General features: G+C 42.9%; 1 protein-coding gene across 4 annotated transcripts in view; it reads right to left on the bottom strand.

The window, feature by feature from the left end:
* Positions 1-20,832, bottom strand: part of LOC101163306 (beta-1,3-galactosyltransferase 1-like) — a 148,540-nt gene that overhangs the window by 32,478 nt on the left and 95,230 nt on the right. The window lies entirely within an intron of this gene.

Below are 20,832 nucleotides of genomic sequence, written 5' to 3'. Positions count from 1 at the left end.
GAAGTAAAGTCTTGGTCATAACTGCCCTTACAGGTGGATATGGGTTGTCTGCAAATGGGGAAGCCTGTTAGTACTGTTTGAACGACAGATCCTTTGGTGTCCCTTGCGTGCAGCCTGGCTGTTAGGAAAGTCATATGCCTTGAGATGAGGCATGTCCAAAGTCCGGCCCATGGGCAAAATGTGGCCTGCGTTCCAGTTTTCACCGGCCTGCAGGCTCCTATCATCAAATCAATCACATGAGGCCACCAGCATTTAAAAAAAAATATTTGTACGATTTTTTGATTGTATTGTGGTTGGTGAACTTCTGTTTTAAGTCAATGTAAACTTGTAGCAACACCGTTGTGAGTCCCACTTTCTAGCTCATTTCTGAAATGTCAACAGTAAATATAAAAGAAAAGTTGACAGTGAGGGCCATTGCTTTCAGGACAAGCTGACATTTTTTGCAGCTGGATGGCTCAGTTGGCTGTGTAGGACTGGTGCATGGGAAACAAGGGTTCTATTCCCAGGGGGCGCAAATGAGCCTCATCCAGGGAGGGTCCATGGGCAAGAGATTTTGCACTTCTGCCCAACTATGTAACCACAAGGAGGTCCAACTCTAGGTTGCCCTGTGGCGTCCCCAGCCTGGATAAAATACAGGGTTGTGTAAAGAAGGGCATCCAGCGTACAAATCCCTGCCAAAACCCAAAAGGTGTGAATTAGCTAAAGCTGATTCTCTGTGGGGACCCCTTAGGGGATATGCCAAAAAACAACAACAACAGCGGCTCCTTTCAAGGAGTTCAATATCAAGAAGGACAACGAGACAAGAAATGCTGAGTACGACAAGCTTACTGGGAAAGAATGGTGCAAAAACGTGACAAATTAAAAGTCATTTTGGTTAAAACTTAATCATTGTCTATGTGAAAATATGAAAAGTATTGCCATTGGATAATAATGTTTATTATATATTTAAATTTATTTTCATATAATTAAAATAGTTCATAGAATTTCAGGCCAAACGGTGCCCTCAAACTTTTTCACCAGAACTGAGCAGATCTTAAAATCTTCTTTGAAAATTGTATGAACACCCCTGCTTTTTACAATGCATCAAAAACAATTTCTAATTTGCATCTTAGTGAATCATTTTTTGATTCATTATGTGGTGCGAGAGTGTGTGCGTGGAGGGGGCATTGTCTGTATTTTCTTTTGTTTGGTCTTTTGGCTATTAAATTGGAAAATGTTTCGGTAAAGCACTTCGAGGTTATCTTTGCTTGTTTGCTTTGATTTGAACAAGAAAAAGAAGGGATTTTGGGAACTCAAATACCAATATTTAAACCAGAATCTTGAACATTTGCCAGAGTTTGTCCAGTTCCTGCACACATCAATGACACACATCAGTCACATGTACTCGTAAGGTTCGAGTATTGGCCCCTTACTTAAAACGGGAACAGTTTTTCCCCTTATGATTGAAACTAATTGAATGTGGCAAAAAAGGATCTTCTTCAATTTGTGATTCAAACTTCTTACCCACGCAAAGAAACAGTCCGATTCCTGTTTCCCATGATACTTCAACGTCCTTCCTGCAAAGCTTCTGCATATTCATGACTCGGTAAAAACCTGCCTCCACGGCCCTGATTTAACTCCTAAGTGTTTCTGATGCGGCTGATGCATGAAAGCTCGGGAGAGCCGTTTAGCTTTCCCCGTGCAGTTTACTTAAAACTTGAAATTAAAGCCCGTCAAGACTTTGTAAGTGCTTTTCCTCTTTCAAAGTGTAAGCAGATCAGAGTCTCTGCAGTTTCATTTGGTCCAGGAGGAGATTAGACTTAACTGTAGTAAAGTCTCCAGAAGTGAAGGTTTTTTTTTATTTTTGCAGAGGGAGTCTTTAGAGCAAGTGCATCCTATCACCTTCTTCTGCAGATAACATGGCAGGGATGTGGGCGATGCCATTCACCTTATCTCTCAACAGGAGAGTCTTTACGCGATGATCTTGATGGGAAGAGGTTGCTCAGCAAGTTTGTCTCTACAGGTAGAAGCAGGACATGACAGCAACCGTGTTAGAGCTCATTCTCCACCAAAAACACTTGACACGCTCTGCAATGACAGCTGCCAATCGGATTTATTTCAATGAAAGTAGCACGGTAGACCTGACTGAACACATGGAAGCGTGGAGGTGAGGATGTAGAGCGCTTTCTCTTTTAAAAAAATATATTTTTTTAAATTAGCAACGGTGAAGATGTAAAACACATTTTCCACCAGCCGGCTAGTAATTATGGCTTCTAATGTGGAACCAATTAGCAGGACCCATCAAGCTGTACTGCAGCGAGTGTGCAGTTAGATTTAATTACACGATAGAAGTGCGGCTGACAGCAAGAGAAGCCGAGATAAAAGAGGCCTGCTTATCTGTGAAAAGCTGTCCTGCCTTTGACTGATCCTCTGGGTGATCGGTGGCGTTCGTTACTGACAAGAAAGGGTTTGCAAGGGCTGTATAAATATTAAAAAAAAGAGGACAAATCTAGCTTTACAATGCTTTGTTTTTTTATTTTGTTAAAGCAATAAGCTGTGTAGGGATACAGTGTAACTATGAATGAAACTTGTGGTTTATTACCTCTAGGGCGGTGCCTATCAGTTGTTTTTGCTAAGCTCCCTCTAGGAAAAAGAAAATGCCCCCCCACCCCACCCCATTTGCCACGGTAACTATAAATAAGATTTTGCTCCACTATTTGAGAAGGACTGCACTAGGGTATTGATTCTATCAACCCGGAAGCTACAGACACACCAGGCCGTGACGTGTATTCTATTCCCATTTAACCCGGTTTATCATGCAGGGAGGGGCTTCTTCTTGTTTTGCTTTTTGTAATGTTTATTAACACATGTCCATTACCCACAGTTGGAAAAGACTTGGTGCAAAATGTTGAAGTGGTACAAATCTTGCTCCAGGCTTTTTCTTTCAAAGCTCTATTCCGATATACGAAGGACTCTGTCATATTATTCCGGCCACGAACAAACTGCAATTATTAATTTCTCTTTCCAAGATCAATTTTCAAACTATTGGTACTTGCGTGAATTAAAAAAGGGACGTCATCCAATTGTCACTACCAAATCTGAGTTCAAATCTGATTGGTCAAAGTTAGACCTGGTTTAACTTTGAACGAGTTCTCAATGACCGCACGCTTTGTGCTTAGAGCCTAAAAACTGTTTTAAAAACACCAACATGAGTTTTGAATGTGGAAACCTGAAATCGGCGTTTGCCCACAATTACATAGACTTTTTATCAGAAGTGGCCCGCTTGGACACTTGTTGCCGAGGGCGGTTTGAACGTCACATCAGCTATCTATTTGCTGTCTGAAAAGCAAATAATGGATAATATTCAGGAAACTGCTGAATAATTTGACGTTCACACCCCCCTAAAGCCATCAAATCCAAATCCAGTCCAATCAAAAGGCTCTTCTGCTTCCTCAGCAGCTGCTTTCAGCAATAAAAAAACTTTTCAAATCATGTTTGCTAACTTGGGAGTTTCTATTTAGCAGTCGAAATAACAACTTAAAAAAAAAATTAAATAACTGCTGATGGATTTTTGTCACATCACAGAGCGACTTGACATGCGTCCAGACTGAATCTGATGTGGTGGGGGAGAATCCAGTCGTTTTCCGAAATAAAACTTCCTTTTAGAATGGGATGCTAAATAAAACTGAAAAACAAAAATGTTTTTTTATATGCAGCCTCGTAGCAAATGTCCCATGGACTGTTACCGGCCTGCAGCTTGGGAGTTGGAGACCACTGTTTCATGTTTTCAAGAGGATGGTTTTTTTGTGTGTTGCTGGCGACATCTCTAGTATTAAAGGGTTAAACTTTATTAACTGAATGGCAGTAAAACCGTTTCTTTTTTTCTTTTTTAGAAGAGACCAAAAAAATATATAAAAGAATTAAGTTTGACAAATTAATCTCAACAAACATTACTTAGCTTAAAAAGAAGTACTTGCAAAAGTTTTTTATTAAATAAAAAAACCCAAAAACTTTAAATTATAAATAATTAAATAAACACCATTAAAACTACTTTGGTGACTCAAATACTTGAAATGATCTTCCTTCAACTTGTTGCTATTTACTTCTTCCTGTTTGAGCTTCGCTCCTCTTCCAACTTCCCTTTAATGAGATTTGTTATCCTGATTCCTCATCTGCAGCGTTTGCCAATAACCAACAGCCACGCGGCGGCGAGCGGACTTATGCCGAGATCTGAACCCGGGCGCCATAATGAGCCCAGGTTCACGGGGCTTCGCTGTAGGAAAGTCTGATGCGCTGCCAGCAACCCGCTGTGTGCTAATAACCAGTCTGCATCTCCACGAGCACCGCCGCCTCAAACACAAACCGATACAGACACATTTATGCCCGTCTGCAGAAAAACAACAACAAAAAAAAACCTTCATTATCCTTTTTCCTAGGCACGCTAATGGCCAATTATTTCTGATATTTTACCCAAATCTAGGCAGAATTTTAGAGGCAAATATAGATGAGAATTTGTTGGTTATTTCTGTGAAAGAGAGAGTTTTTACTTCAGCAGCAGCAGCAGCAGTGGAGTGACTGGCCTGACGTTTCAACAGCAGGAACAAAATCCAAGAAATGTTCTGCCATTCGGGGACAAGACACAAACACAGAAACAACTGCTGTGTGGGTTCATGTGGGACGTTTTCTGGTGATGTTTGACCGCTCAAAACCACAATTACAATCTCATACTGCACAGTATCTTCTTTTCGCCAGCAAAGCACTGCTTCATCGGTCATGTTGGGGTCAATATGTGGTTAGGAGCATTTCCCAAGAGCACACTGAGAAAAAAAAAGAAACGCGAACTTTGATGTAAATTTAATTCTGATCAATTATGGAATTATTAACTCAAAGTGGCGCTCCACAAAACACACAAAACATTATAAAATGACAATGGATTTATAATTGCTAAATAGCAGTTTGTTGCAAATCTAATGCCACGTTTACACCGGGCTTGAAAACACGCATTCAAGCAACCACTTCCAATGAAAAGTCTGTAAATGTGCTTCATGTGTCCAAACACCTACATTTGGAAGATGCTTGGTGCAAATCTCACGAATCTGTCTCTTGGCTTTTTTCCCCCAGCTCTTTTCTGATATTTGAAATTTCCATCAGGGCACAAACCGGAATTGTTCATTTTTCCCCATGCTCAACTTTCAAATAGTTAACAACTTATATGAATTAAAAGGGACACCATCCAATTGTCACGACCAAATCCAAGACCCTGACTGGTCAATGTTCAACTGGTTTAACCTTCAACACATGTTCAATGGATGCGCATTTTGTACAATCCTAAAAATCTGCATAGCGACACGTGAACGTTTTGAACACTGGAGGCCATAACAGGCATTTAAGCATATTCACATAAACTTTTTATTGAAATTGGTCGCTTTAATGCACATTGCCATGGGCGGAGTGAAAGTAGTTTGAAGGGGAGAAAAGCAGCTTTACATGGTTATGCACCGTCATGCTAGCGTAAAGTGCTGCATAATGGTGCAAAGCTGGTATTAAAAGCAACTTTATTGTGAGCAAATCAGCTTATTCACGGGAATCACGTAAATTGTGCTGAGAGTTGTGGTGCGTCAACAAGCGTCTGCAATTTAGGGGTGATTGGTTGGCACAAAACAGTCTTAAAAACTTGAGTCTTGAAGCTGTAATTCAAGAGTTTTTAACACAAGAGCCAAAAAAATGCCCATTTCCTCCCTTTTTATTATAAGGATTGCTTGAATGCGCGTTACTGAGGGAAGCGTTAACTTAGCACTGCAGTTGCAATCTGATTCACTGGCGCCAACCTATGACCACCAGGTGCAATGTGGGGTTCAGTGTCTTGCCCAAGCACGCTTCAACACATGGGCAGGCGGGCAGATCAAACGTGTGTTGAAGCGTGCACCACGGCCGCCCCTAAAGATGCAACAGAATGCATAGGTCACATGTGTCAAACTCAAGGCCTGGGGGCCAAATGTGGCCCTCCATGTCATTGTGTGTGGCCCGCGAGAGCATAAACGTTTTTAATTTCTTAAAATAAAATAAAAAAATTTGTGTGTATTTATTCATATCTAAGGGGAATCTGACTTGAAATATCTGATTGGTCAACTATACATCATGACTTAAACACTGTCCATATAATCTAACCTGACAGAATCAAATTTAAAAGGATTTATGTTAGATTAACAAGAAAACATATGTTTTCTTTGCAACTGTAATTGTCACTTTAAAAAGTTATAATTTTGATTTGAAATGGTTTATTTCAAGCAATTAAGTAGAAATAATACACAACAGCAATATAAACATCAGTTATACATTCATACAGTAACTAATCAAACTTAGGATAATTAGACATATTAATAAATATTGCTTGAAAGGGAGTGGGAGGAAGCGAACTTATATAATCCCACCCCGATTATACTGTAACCATTTTATTACATGATTTATCAATATCCGGTTCCCAGTTTTTATCAGACAGAATTAATAATCATAAGATATCGATTGATTACATGACAAAATAATGTCAAGAGTCTTTTTGAGTTCTTCATATTCCTGGGGTTTCTTCGGGGGCATGGTCAGCTCTCTTTTTTGAAAATCAACCTTTTAAGTAATTTGAAGATAGTTGTATTCGCAGAGAGGCACGCCACGCGTCCTGCCGTGTAACCCGGAATAAATCAATACTTGAGTTATTTTCCGGACTATAAATCGCCCTTTTTTTCATAGTTTGGCAAGGGGTGCGACTTATACTCCGCAGCGACTTATATTAGAAATAAATTGAAATAAAGACATTGTTAACCCTCCTGTTATGTTCATTTGTGAGGAACAGAGATGATGTTCCTGGTTCAATTTGATGTATGAGGTGTCTTAAGTGTTAAGAGTATGTTAAGTGACTCAGAGAATCAACAAACATTTTTTTACAGTAAGATCTTGAAGGCTAACAACATAATATTCTATTTTCCAATGATTTCATAGATTCAGAAATGCAATAAAAATGACAACTGTTTCTACAAATACAGGATGAAAACAGAGTATTAGTTGGCCAATGATGCTTCATGAAAGGAATAAATAAATAAGTATGAGAAAGACTTACTGTCAGAGTTTGTGTAAGTTATTATATCTTGGTCTCAGATTTTGTCAAATAAATTTCCCGTCAAAATGCGACTTATAGTCCAGTGCGACTTATCTGTGTTTTATTTCTACTTTATAATACATTTTTGGGCTGGTGGGACTTATACTTCGAAGCGACTTATAGTCCGGAAAACCCTTTAACATTAACGAGTAGTTACATTTTATTTTTCATTTAATTACATGTATAAGTTATATCTGGCCCTTTGAGGACAGCCGCTATGCTGATGTGGCCCTCTGTGAAAAAGAGTTTGACACCCCTGGCACAGGGCACAGGTCAACAACGTGCCTTGGCATCAATGAAGACCCAGAATAATTGGCAACACTCCTACGATTGGGCATCATTGGTTTTGTATGAAGTCTATTCTGGTAGAGGAAGATGGGTAAAGGAGATTAGCTTGATTGCGCAACACAGGTGAATCAGGGTGAAACAAGGTAAGAGCCGTGGCATGGCTGCGAAGAACGACAGAATTCAGAACAGACAGCGCTCAGAGCTGCTCGCCTCGCTCTGGTATGACAAAGAAACAAAAGAAAACCTCTCTGCCTTCGCAGCGTACCACAGTCACAAGTCTAGGCCTTGAGATGCAGGTAGCGTTAGTGCAGCCTCATGGTTTCTTAGTAACCAGATGAGAAAAAAAGAAAAACAAAAAAAAAGACATGAAGGAATGGGGACTGTGGTACAGCGGGTGTCGGGCTAATTAGCTGCCGAGCGGCCTCCCAGGATGTCTGATTGGTCTTTGAACATACTTCTTCCTCTGTTTGGACTGAGGTTGACAACATCAGAGAGAATATTTGAGTATCATGCCAAGGTGACAAAGCCACACCCACAACTGTCTTCAAAGGCTTTGAGGTTCGTTATGTAAGACAAAGAAAAAAGGAGGCCGTGTGTCATTGGGATTTTTCTTGCTGGTGTCGAATGTTTTTTCCCCCCGTCTTTTATTCATTAAGAGCTGTCAGTTACACTACCGTGTCCTTGCTTTGAAATAACCAGCGCAGAAAGGATAAAATAGTAATGGGTTCCTGGACAGAAATGTGCCTGTCGTCGGAGCACAAGCCTGAGCTAGCAGGAACACCTACAACTGGTTTGCTTCTGTAAATGCCGCAGGGGATTTGAGAGCCGAGGGACAAGAATTACACCCGAGTGTGACCTCGAACAATATAAATTCATTTTGTAAACCTAATGGTCCCCTGCGTCTCCCCACCGCACAGGTTTCTGATCTCTTTTAGCAGAGCAGCCCCCCTCCTCCATCAGTCGCCGTCTGAATGTCAGTTTACCTGCACATCAAGGTGGAGATGTGAAAGCAGCGGCGGTGGCGGCGGTGAGGGGGCTCAGATTCATGTGTGCACTCTTGAACTCCGCTGACTCACCGCTGCAGCACAGTTGCCCGAGAATTCACAGAAACTTGCCGTGAAAATGAATCGGTGCGCGTTCTCACGGCCAGCTTACAGCGTGGAGTGACTGGCAGAGCAGGTGTGTGGGTGCAACGCTGTTATGAAGCCATTGTGTGTAACGAGGTGTCTGAGGATTTATTGAGCAGCCATTGAACCATAATATTTAGGTCTATTTTAACATTTTGCACCACTGGTGGACTCAACAGCGTCTCTTCAGATATGAACAGTAGGTCAACCTTTACAGCTGGCAACTGAGACCCCACCCCCACGGTCTTGTTGCAGCACTTGAGCGACAATGCCGACTTCAAGCTTTGGGAGAAATGAGACGGAAAATGAATACAGGTCTCGCAGAAAATGTATTAATGACTCTTAATTATCTTTGCTGCCAAGTGGCGCACAACCCAGACAAGACCAGTCTCTGTACCCGTGAATGAACAGGACATGTCTGTTGATGGCTATAGACCGGCTTTTAATGCCGGTGGAACAAAGTTAAAAATCGACATTTGGGGGGAGAGAAAAAAAAAAAAAAAAAAAAAAAAACACCAAATCTTTTGCGCTATTAAAATAAAATGGTTGAAAAGTCTTTGTATAAAAAGTTTTGTATAAAACTTTGACAAATCTGCAAATACAAACCCAAAACTAAAAACCAGTTGTAGAAACTATGCACACGGAAGATGCAAAATATGTATTTACTTGTAAAAGGCTAGAAATGTAAACTTCCATTGTCTTGAATGACTTTTAGAAGCACAAAAATTTTTGAAAATTACTCGATGCGTATAAATTCAGATGGACAAAAGATCTGGTCACATGACCTATTGGTTTCTGCATAATGGTTTGGCATGGCATCTTGACAGGATATGACATCACCAACAGAAACACTCAGTTGTCTTCAATGTGTTGATGAAGCCATCTAACCAATACATGTCACTTTAATTATTGCTTTTTTTAATTCTTGTTGATTGCCATTTTATTTCTACCTTCTTTGCACTGTCATACTAGTGAGAAACAACATCTCGTCTCACCTGTGTATTTTTCTCTGCAAATGCTATGTGTGGAATGACAATAAATCAATCTTGAATCTTATTTAGTACAATTTCACACATCTATAAGAAACCAATTGTGTAAGACCCAAAATTGTGCAGGTAAAGGCAGGAACATGAAGGATTTTTAAAAGACAACTTTAAACAAAACAACTGGCGACTGGACCAGGAGGGAACTAAAACCCAGACACTTAAATACACTGAGGATGATTACCTTGAATCAGAACAGATGTGGGTGATTAGAACCTCAAACCTGGAGTGGTCCATATATATAGTAGGGATTGTAAACAATCTTAACCTCATTTATATGTATGAGATCATATAGAGGATGAAGACATTTTTTTTAAATATTTTAAATAAATATTTTACTTAGTATTTTGCTAATACATCTAGCTTGACTATTTATCATAAAAGCCATTAGGAAATCGTAGTTTTAGTAGAAAAATTCTAATACACTGAGGATGATTACCATATATATATATATATATAACCGCGACGACCCCTGCTGCTTCATCACCGTGGTGATCAAAAATCCCACACCGTCACAGCTCTAATATATGTATATACATGGTAATAATTATGAGGTCATTTAAGACATGTTCAATAAAAAATTAATTATTATTAAGATTTTCAAGTCTCATCCACAAAAACTACAATAATTTTATATTTTGGTATGTTTTTTGTTTTTAATGTAAAAGTTGAGAATTCAACAAAAAAAGCCAAAATTATAGTGGTAACCTATAAAAAGAACCTGGATGGTTTTTAACTGTGATTTCATTTGGAAATCAAAGACATTTTTTTTTAAAACAAAATTAATGAAAAAAGTTATTAGAACAGCATATTCTTTTTAATTTAAATTGTTTTAAAAAGTTTTTTTTATGCGTTTAAAACCTGTAGGAGTTATACAAAAATAAAGGTGCTTTTTGATTTCTGTCTGTTTTATTTACATCATTGGTTTCCATTTGATCCTATAAAAACACAATAAATTACATAATAATTTGCGGTTTAAATCTTTTGGTTGATGCACTTCCTGCAGAGTTATGTTCGGTTCTAATCAGCACAATTGATGTTTGTCAGTCATTGTTATTAGAATCACACCCTTTCATATAGACCACTTAACTCTGACTGTTTTCATAATGGCTGCCTGAGTTTAGTTGCTGCCACTTGTTTACAACGTGGTTCCTATATTTTCTGAAGTTAATATTTTCCTCAGAACAGTAAAATTATGATGTTTAAAACCATCTTTGGTTCAGTTCACAGCTCATAAATGTTTCCGTTTTTATTATAACACAGTTTCCTTCCTTCAATACTTTGACAGCTATAGACACCTAAATGGCACACGCTCTTTAACATACCATAAAACCTTCAACCTTTAATTGATCAACATGAATCAGCCAACCCTGATGTTGAGAAAAGTGGCTTTGCACCGATATGCAACACATTAGGTTACTATAATGATGCATGTAAAGCTGCGTTTATTCCCTTCAAGCTATGTTCACACCGCTCTGGTGTGTTCAAGCGACCACTTTCAATGAAAAGTTTGTGTAAACGCAGGTTTCAGGCTACTGTGGAGAGGATCAGGTTTAGAATATACTTTTATATGTATTTATATATATATATGTATATCTATATGTATGTTATGTATGCAACTTCGACATTGTCACTGATTCTTGAACACTGTTTGAAAGAATCTGCTGATACTGACTGGAATCCATGCGACCTTCAACTTTGACAAGATTTCCAGTACCTGCACTGGCCACACAGCCCCAAAGCATGATGGAACCGCCACCAAATTTTACTGTGGGTAGTATGTGTTTTTCTCTGAATATATACATTATGTGTGTTGAAATAATAACTTTGCTTGCTTGCTGTAAACTGAACAAGTCCTGAACTCAGCAAAAGTTTGTCTGTGCTGAGTTATTTGTGGAAAGAAGACATCTGTTTATTGCGGACGAGAGATGTGGACGCGCCTGTCCTTGACTGGCAGGAAAATATCTGCTTGCTTGCATGCACAGACACAGAATTTATCTAATGAATCTCTCCCTTTTGCAAAGGTTTGGACTTTCATGCAGACTCTTTTGTTAATTATTTCTTTTTCCACCGCACATTAAATCTTTGGTGTCCTGTACCATTCGAACCTGCAAAGGCCATTGCGCGGCCTTTAACCCTTCAAAACTCTCATTCGCACATTTTTAAGACCTTTTTCGGGCTCTACATACAAAATGTAGGTGTTGAAAGTTAAAACAGGCTGAACTTTGGCCAATGTCTTCCTACTGTAGGTGGTGGACAAGCGCTTGTATCGGGTAGCGGCAGTCCATACGCCAAACAAAGTAATTGTAAATTGTGTCAACTGTTTTTTTTTTTATTTTTATTTTTTTTTTAAACTTGTCCTGTCCAACAGCTGGGCAGACAGATGAGAGCTGAGGGCCTCTTGTGTTGGACAGATTTTACTTTAACAAGAGGGGTTATTAATCTTCAGACAAACCAAAGGTATGTCTGGATAAACCCCTTTTGTAATTGAGGCCAAACTTTATTAATTTCAATCATGTCTGAAAATCTTTGGTGTTGGACCGGACGGAAAAGGAAAGAGGGGAAGAAGAGAGAGGGACGATAGAGAGAGAGGGGGTAGGGGGTGATAATAGGAGGGGAAGGGGGATAAGACCATGAAGCAGCATAAAGCAACAAGTTTACTGGTTGTTAATCATTATGGTAACGTTCAAATGTAGTACAATAAGGGCGGAGCCTGTCCACACACACACTCAAATGTTATAAACACACCTGCTAGCTGCAAAAAATGTCCACCTGTCGACATATATACAAAACAGATAGTGTTCACACGCATACTTATGCCTTAAAACCAACTAGTGTGAAATATTTCAGTCATTCAGTCATGCAAACTGTAAGTGCAAAGGTGAGCTAACACCTGTGCTCAGGTGAGTGTTTATGTTCTTCTAAAATGGATGGTGGAACGTGGAAAGAAGGAGGGAGAGTGCCCAGCCATCCCCACCCCAAGACCCCCACCGCAGCAGCAGCGGCAGCCGGAATCCCCCCAACGCCACACGGGAACCGGCAGGGAACAACCGCCGCCCGGGCGACCAAGCCCGCCACCCAGGCCAGGGCCAGCAGGACCGCCGCAAGGCCCCCAGAGCCAGAGAGCAGGGAAGCACGGAGGGAGAGAGAGCGCCGCCCCAGCCCAACCAGGAGAGCAGCCCCCCCGCCGCGCCGGGAGAACCCAACGCAGGGCCCCACCGGAGACGGACGCCCACAGCCCCAGACGAGCACCCCACCACCACCCAGGAGTTCCGGGCATCCCCCCGCCCCAACCCCAGGTACGAGCCAGGACCCCCCAAGGGAGACCCGCTCCGCGCTCCAGGCAGCCATCCGCCCGGCCCGCGGCTGGTCCAGGGAGGAGCGGGGCAGGGGCCCGCCGCCCCCGCCCAAGAGGGGGGGAACCCCGGGGAAAAAAAGAGGGCCCACAAGGGGTGTTGTAAATATGGCCCGACCAGGCTCGGCCACAGTTGGAAATATGGCGGGGCCCAGCGCCCAGGAGCAAGGACCAGAACCCACCCCCCAGGGACACGAACACTCCCGGCTCAGATGTAATGTGAACCCCCCCGCCGCGCGGAGAGAGCACCGCCGGGCCCAGGAAGCCGGCACCCCGGGGACACGGCCGCCGTTGCAAAGGGGCCCGCACCCCCCACCAGGGAAGAGGCAGGGGACAGATGGTCCTAGGTCCCACCTTCCTTGCAAAATGTGTGTGCGTGTATGTGTGTTTGAGAGGGTGTGTGTGTGCATGTGTGTGTGTTTATGTTGGAATGTATATATTGAGGGGGGAGGGGTGTGTGTGCTAAGGGGGGTGCAGTTAAAATTGGCGGGTAGGGCACTGAGGGGACATCTCCTGATTACTCACAGTGACGTCCCCTCACCCTCCCCACCAAGGGACCCTAAATGTCTAAGGTGTGGTTAAAATTGGCGGGTAGGGTGCCAGGAGGACATCCGCTGCTTGCTGGCAGTGATGTCCAAGCACCCCCCCTACCAAGGGCCCTACATGTCTAAGGTGCAAATAAAACCGAAAGAGGGGGGGCCCACTCCATACGGCAACCATGGGAGGGGGGCCACTGCCTAGTAAACCCCCCCCCCAAGGCTCATCGCAGGCTAAGCCCCCCACCCCCTCACCCTATTATGAGGTTATATGAGGAAGGGGGTAAGTTGGGGACAGCTGGTAGACTGTCCCCCGGTGGTCAGACAGCTGCCTCCCCCCCCCCCCCCCCCAGCAAGGGGGCCAGGCCCACCCAGCCCAGGGGCCCCACCCCCGGAGGCGCCGACACCCCAGGCCCAGCACCACCCCCCCCACACAGAGAGAGAGGAGCCAGAAAGCGTCGGCCCCCCCCAGGAGCAAGCCCAGGCCCCCACCCCCAAACGCCGGCCCTGGAAGAGCTCTGGTCAGGCCTCGACGGGACCGAGGCAGCCGACCGGCCGGGGAAACCGCCGATGGCCTCAGCGGAGACCCCGACCCGTCAACCCCCCCTGCCCCGTACCAATAGTGCCCCCCCCCCCTCCCCCAGAATGCCCCCCCACAAGGCAGGGCCGACAAGACCCCCCACCCCACCACCCCCCAGACCCCGCAGCCAAAGCGGATGACACCCAGAGCGACCGGGGGCCCCAAGAGGGCTGTCCCGTCCCGCCCCAGAGCCAGGGAAGGGCCGATCCCAGCCCCAGGTGTAGGTGGGAAGCCCATCCAGCGCCGCTGGGCCCCCCCCCGAGCAGCGCCCCCCGCAAACCCCCCCCAGCACAGGCAAAGGGACCACCCCCCCAAGCCAAGCCAGACCACCACCCCACCCCCCCACCACGCACCCCCACACCCAAGCCCAGAGGACCACGCAGCGCCCCAGCCCGCCCAACCCAGGCGCCGGACCCGACCCCCCGACCAACGGAGCCCCCACCACCCCCCGCCAGGCACCGGAGGCCCCGACCCCCACCCCAGCCCACGGCAGAAGGGCAAGGAGCGGCGACGTTGACGAAATTGTGTCAACTGTTAAAGAGTTACGCCAGTCGATAGAATGTAAACATTGGAGCTAAAGCTCCGGTGTTCAAGGGTTAAGGTCCAACTGGGCACGCTCACACCAAACTCCTGCTACTTCACACCAGCCAGCGTTGATCCTTGTCTGCTCAATCAGCGTGTTCCTCAGGCCTGTTTGATCCATGCTGACAAGTCAGCTGCCAAACCCATTTAAGGTGCCATCGTGTAAAGGGGCTGATGTGGAGTGAGATAAAAGTAAGTAGAGAAAAGCAACCTGAGAGTAAACAGGCTCAAACTGCAGAGCTGGACTTTTTGTAGAAGCAGGTTTGGTGCTAATTTGAGAGCCTTTTTACGAAAACCTCAATAAAACCACCAAACTCACCTGTTTCATTGGTTCAACCGGACGCTTTCATTGGTGCCCAATAAACATCTTGAGTTTCAAGGGCCTGCACAGTTTCAGAACAGAGTCAAACTTTCCTACTTTTGGAATTCCTATTAGCTGCTCCCTCATTAAAAGCTTGCACGAGCCGCCATGTAAAGCTCTCTCCATCCTTACATTACCAAACCGTGAAGTGTGTCCCGCCGTGCTGGCTTTAGATTACACAGGCGTGGGAAGGCCGGTAATTACGCTGTGTGGCAGATAATTTTCCGTTGAATTCAGCCTGCCTTGTTTTTACACCACCTCTCATTTCATGCACAATAACCCTCTCAGATGAAGGGCTTATGAAGCACAAGCACAACGCATTAACTAATGCTCAATATTTCATAGCGCCGTCGCATTGAAATTTTTAATTATATTTCAAATGAGCCGATATTTAAGGAGAGAATCTAATGCGATCTGTAATTTAGTTAGGTTATTTTGGTAAAAAAAAGAAAAAAAAGAAAAAGAAGTCTGGTGATTTTGTTCTCGGCACAGATTTAAACACATGTATACACCGCTTGAGGCTGATGTGTTGAGTTCAAAGATGAGCTGGAAGAAATAATATCTCAGTGGGTGTTGTTAGAGCTTATGTTCTTAATTGCTTATTTTATTCTAAATTTAACCAACTTCCAGGTCTTTTTGGCTCACTAATTAGATTTCCTCCAAACCTGAAAAGGTCAACTAATAAAAATCCCTTCCACAGCAGCCCTGCAGAACAGCTGTTATCCAGATTCACTAAAGGCCAATCTGTTCGGTTTCAGAAGGGCTTATCTTGGAAGGAAGATGTTTCCACTTGTCTGGAGTTTATTTATTTCGCCATGAAACGGTCACATGTGCGCCATCCACTTGAGGGAAATCCAGAGATGAGGGATCGGGTATAGGCAATGAGGAGCTAAACGGACGGTTTTACTTCGACGTCTACCCAGATTACACGGCTTATTAATCAAGCAAGTGGCAGATTTAAATTTACAAACGCCCAAGACGCTGACCTTTTCCAAAGATACGGACCGTTATCTCCCAAGATATAAGTGATAAATGAATATATGCACATAATTTATCAATTAGAAATCTAGAATATCACCAGTTAACATTTGTTCAGCGCACGTGGCATTAACATATTCAAAACTCTGTGTTGGATATACATTTTCTTTATTTTTTTAAATTCAATGAAGGTGTTCAGAAATTACAATATCTTTCAACAGAATAGGCCTAATCACTTGTAAAAAAAAGAGTTTGATGCATCATTTAAACACAGATGAACATAAGTTTATAAAAAGAAAAAAATTTGAATAATCAAGACATCAGTGTTTATTTTTATTTAAATGTAAAAAATTAAGAGTTATATCAAATGTTCTTCAGTAAAGGATCCATTTTGGTGAACTGCAAATTCAAACTTATATGTTTGAATTTCAATGACCAACTTTTCTTTAAACATATGTGTGTTAAATTAGAGCATAACTTTGTTGGGAATTATACCTGAGGTATTTTTGTTTTTATTAGTTTCCATACAAAATCTATTGTTGTTATTGTGTTCTAACCATTTTTTTGTTCTGAAATAAAGATGGAATTAAATCTTTTTATACCTAAAATGTTTACCAATGCATTGCTTTATCATATTGTTGCTGTTGATCATGGTTTACCTCCTGCCCACACAGTGGATTCATTCAGTTTATAAATTAGGCCTAAAGGCCTGTTCACACCGGGACGAATTTCGCCGGCGATTTTCGCCGACGTTTAACGCCTCGTGACTAAACAAAGGGCACCAACGAGAGTGTGCACACCGACGCGAAAAAACGCCAGGCGTTAAAGCGTCAAAAACAAAAAAACGCCTCGGGTTCGTTTTTTTTTTTCGACGCGTCGCGTCGAAATCTACTCGACCAATGAGAATGGCGCTTTTGCTCACGTGTCTGGAGCTTCTGAAGTTACAGTAAAACACAACTTGGGGGCGCTCAAACACAAAACTGCCTTGCTGAGCACACATACCAGCGAAGAAGATAGACGCCAAGTAGCGTCTACACAGCCGCGAAGCAATAATGACGGACATTCTAAAATATCCCCGAACCAAGCACCAGTTGGAGCTACTGGTACTTGAAATATTCATGTTTTCTTTGTTTGATTCTGACAAGCGTGTAAATACTTGCTCTCTTCTTCTGAGTGAAAAGCGACTTTAAGAAGCGTAAAGTTGCGCAGCGCCACCTTTTGTACAGGAGTATTTCTGTTTTACATTAAGCGCCATCTAATGTCAGGGAATGAAATTGCATGTTCACTCCACTCATCGTCAGCGAAAATCGCCTGGGTGTGAACACAAAAGACGTGGCGAAAAACGCTGGCGAATAACGCCTGGCGAATATTCGTCCCGGTGTGTACGGGCCTTTAGGGTGTATTCAGACTGGATAAAGTCCGTTGTTCAGTTCAATTCAATTCCATTCAATTCAATTATATTTTATTTAAATAGCCTAATATTACAACAATAGTCATCTCAATGGGCTTCAAACCGGTAGCTTTGTAATAAACATGAATCATAAAGAACATGAAGTTATACAAGTCAACAGGTAATGGCTAAAAAATCCTGAAAGCCAAGCCAAGTACTTTGTTCCAGACCGAGTCCAGATCAAGTGCTAAACCTTGCATTTGTTCTGTATTTAGACTGCTTTCAAGTGGACTTTCCTGTTCTGGAATAAAGCTTGGAATCAAAACCACATGAGTAAAGATCTCTTTGGACATTGGCCAGGATCTACAAGGGAGGGTCAAAACGGCAAGAGAAAGACGGACGTGGTGCACTTCACAGTCCTTGTCGGGACAGTTAACTTAAAATTTTTAACTTTAAACTTGTTACTTTGGTACGGCGGAGGCGTGCTGCAAGGCTGTTACTGGCAAGGAGACGTGCCATGTGTGCGTCAACTCAGAGGATGCTAGCAACTGTAGTAATGAGGAGACATTGAGTATGAAGGTACTCTGATTGTTGGAAAACATTGAGAAGCAATGTGTGTCAGGTTAAAAGTTGTTTTGATATGCCTGCGTTCATCCAATCATGTTAAGAAAACTACAAGGCAGCTTTTGGGATGACGTCATAGCAGCACTGAACGCGTGACGCGTAACGAGACACAGAAAAGCATGTAAGCCGTTTTCAGCTGTGTTAAAATATACATTCTGACAAGTAAGCAATTGCACTCTTCGTTGCTTTACATTAATTTCGCGGCTCAGCCGTTGATATGTGACCACCGGCTAAGGTGGCCGGATTTTCAGGGAAGACAAACTGGAATTCACTTCAAGGGAACCAAATGTGTCCAGTCCAATATGGCGTCGATGATTTCTCGAAGTGAAAACTTAATCAATAAAAGCATTTAACAATGACTACTTATGAACACACGGTTTTCTGACAATGCAAGCGTTGATGGTTTAAAAATATTTTTAATTGAAATACATTTTTTTTCTGCAAAACTTGTTCAAACACAATGCATTGTGGTCTTTATTTCTTAATCTAGTGACCATCGACGCACACTGTTTTTTTGCAGAGAAAAAAATTTCTACGGCACTTTAGGACTTAGGAATTGTGGATTTGGACAGCACTAAAAATGATGAAGACATTATGTAGTGCTTTACGTAGTGAGTAGTGGAAGAATTAGGACATAACTACAGTCTCGTATGGCCAACTCAAGGGATGTCATGAAAATGGAGTTGTTGTGTGCGTGGTAAGTGCATTATTATGTATTTGTAAGGCTGACGTAAGTTGAATGACTTCTGACATTCTGGTGATGCTGTTGTACGGTGCACTTGCAACAGAATCCAGTCTTTAGTAAGGTATGAGTAGTGGCTCCTTATTGACTGCGTGCAAATGCTTTACGCACATGGTGTGAGGTGATACGTAAGTGCCTGTGGGACGCTCACACAAATTGCACTCCGATTGTGTAATTTCCTCAATCAGGCTGCACACAAAGAGTAAGTAAAAAGTACTAACAGGCTTCTTATGAAGTGCAAAGGCAAAATCTGTACATCATACCTGCGCTTCTCCTTCTTCGTCCTTACCTTGGCTTTTGTGTTTTATGAGTGTTTACTACAACCTGTCCTGTCGCCTGCAGCATGGCCGAAGACATATATTGCATGAACATTTTCTTTCTACGGTATGACCTTGACATTTCATGCGGGCCACTGAAAGAAATGACCCATCCATCCATCCATCCATAGAAACCAGTGCAGATGAACAACACACACACTCACGCACAATTTAAAGTCACCATTCAACTTATGAAGTGTGTTTTTGGGCTGTAGGAGGAATCCTGAGTCCCCGAAGAAAACCCGGACATGCATGAGAAGAACATACAAAGTCCACTCAGAGAGAACCTAGATGGGATTTGAACCTGTGAAGCGAGAGTTCTAACCACTACCCCACCATGCAGCCCACATAGAAATCAGACTTAATTAAATAAACCCTCAGAAAATGCAAATGTTTGTACCTCAAGGGACTAAACAGAAGGTAAAACCTTGGAAGTCTATCCTCAGGTTTGGCTTAAAGATTAGATATGCAGAGGTTCTTTTAATGAAACATAGTGGTGTATTTCACACGTTTGGTGATATGGTTACCCATTCATGTGTGTCTGGACAGCAGTGGCCTACGTTTCTGAGCTACACACAACATACAATACACATTTCTGCCTTGCTCAGGCTCTACAGTGCTACTGTACACACCCACCTGCAGCAAGTAAAGCTGCCAGAGCAGATTACTGCCGCCCCCACATTTACACACACAGATACACTAACACACACGCACACACACACACACACCCACACACACACACACCCACACACACACACGCATACTCAGGCTGAAATACTCCAAGAATTCAGTCCATCTCTCTCATCTCTGAATAAACAACCTCAATCTTTCTCCTGGGGGCTTTACATCAAAGCTGCATGTCAGAATGGTACAAAGTAATATACGAGGCGGGTTTTGAGCTGAAGGAGTTTTGACACAGCTGCCTTCTGGACTGCTAAAATGAGCTCACCTGCATGAGAATAGAATAGGCTAATTACATTCATTCTGTACCTTAGCCATTCGGGCCCCTATTTATTGGTGCAAAGCAGCTTAGAACAGTAAAATGAAGCCTTACTAACGCCTGTCGTATTTCACACCAAAGTTAGCTTTAAGGCCCGTTCACACCGGGACGAATTTCGCCGGCGATTTTCGCCGACGTTTATCGCCTCGTGACTAAACAAAGGGCACCAATGAGAGTGTGCACACCGACGCGAAAAAACGCCAGGCGTCAAAGCGTCAAAAAAAAACAACGCCTCGGGTTCGTTTTTTTTTTCGACGCGTCGCGTCGAAATCTATTCGACCAATGAGAATGCCGCTTTTGCACACGTGTCTGGAGCTTCTGAAGTTACAGTAAAACACAGCTTGGGAGCGCTCAAACACAAAACTGCCTTGCTGAGCACACATACCAGCGAAGAAGATAGACGCCAAGTAGCGTCTACACTGCCGCGAAGAAATAATGACGGACATTATAAAATATCCCCGAACCAAGTACCAGTTGGAGCTACTGGTGCTTGAAATATTCATGTTTTCTTTGTATTATTCTGACAAGCGCGTAAATACTTGCTCTCTTCTTCTGAGTGAAAAGCGACTTTAAGAAGCGTAAAGTTGCGCAGCGCCACCTTGTGTACAGGGGGTATTTCTGTTTACATTAAGCGCCATCTAATGTCAGGGAAGGAAATTGCATGTTCGCTCGGCTCATCGTCAGCGAAAATCGCCTGGGTGTGAACACAAAAGACGTGGCGAAAAACGCTGGCGAATAACGCCTGGCGAATATTCGTCCCGGTGTGTACGGGCCTTTATT

Source organism: Oryzias latipes, chromosome 2 (genome assembly GCF_002234675.1).
Source record: "Oryzias latipes chromosome 2, ASM223467v1".
Taxonomy (NCBI): Eukaryota; Metazoa; Chordata; class Actinopteri; order Beloniformes; family Adrianichthyidae; genus Oryzias; species Oryzias latipes.
This window is presented reverse-complemented; position numbering and strand designations above follow the sequence as displayed.